Raw genomic sequence first — 814 nt, 5'->3', positions numbered from 1 at the left:
TTTTTTTTTTTTTTTTTTTTTTTGCAGTATCCCCAATGGATAGACCCGGGTGCTCACTTTTGATCTTTGGGCGATGTTCAGAGCAAAACAGGAAAAAGGCAGATGGTGGCCTCTTAGGGGCATTGGAATCTTTTTTCTTTCCTTTCTTATCACCCTTGGGAGGCACGTAATTTTTCATCCCCCTGTCCTAGCGAGCTTTGTCACTTATTGCCATATCTTCAAACTTCGACTTTCCTTTGCAGACATGGTCTTCCCTCTCTTGGAGCACTTCTTGGAGAACTCGGTGAAGTTGACGGACGAGTCTGGGTGTTTCTTTTTGTGCTCTTCCCGGAACGTTTGCACGAAGTAGGCAAACGAGGACATCTTGCCCGGTGGCTTGTTGGAGTCTCCTTTGCCCATTGTGAGGAGCAACGCCTGGTACGAGTCAAAAAGCTTTTCATCAGAGTCGTGCGAAGCGGCCAGATCTGAGTGCGACTGCTTCCTCCCAAGGGCTCTGGCGTGAAGTGGTTTATCCTCCTAATTTTAAACCATTCATTGTTTCCTTGTTCCTTTTGAACAACTGTCTCTAGATCAATGTGTAGGCTCAGTTCCAACCCATTGTGATCTTGTATAGAGTTTCCAGGGAGTGGCTGGTTAGCTTAAACTGCTGACATTGTATACAATTAATTATCTAAATTGTCCATAGCTTGTCATCCAATTGTTGTAGTTGTTGTCAGGTGCCATCGAGTCGGAACCGATTCATACTGACCCCATGCACAGCAGAACGAAACAATGTCCGATCCTGGGCCAACCTCACTACCGCTGCCACACTTGA

The 814-nt window shown here is 45.9% G+C and overlaps 1 pseudogene; it reads left to right on the top strand.

Annotated features, from left to right (window-relative positions):
* Positions 1-468, top strand: part of LOC102828926 — a 119,648-nt pseudogene extending 119,180 nt beyond the window's left edge.
* The last annotated feature ends 346 nt before the right edge of the window (positions 469-814 follow it).

This window comes from Chrysochloris asiatica, unplaced genomic scaffold (assembly GCF_000296735.1).
Source record: "Chrysochloris asiatica unplaced genomic scaffold, ChrAsi1.0 scaffold00579, whole genome shotgun sequence".
NCBI classification, from domain to species: Eukaryota; Metazoa; Chordata; class Mammalia; order Afrosoricida; family Chrysochloridae; genus Chrysochloris; species Chrysochloris asiatica.
The sequence above is the reverse complement of the archived record's forward strand: the minus strand, read 5'-3'. Positions and strand labels throughout refer to the sequence as shown.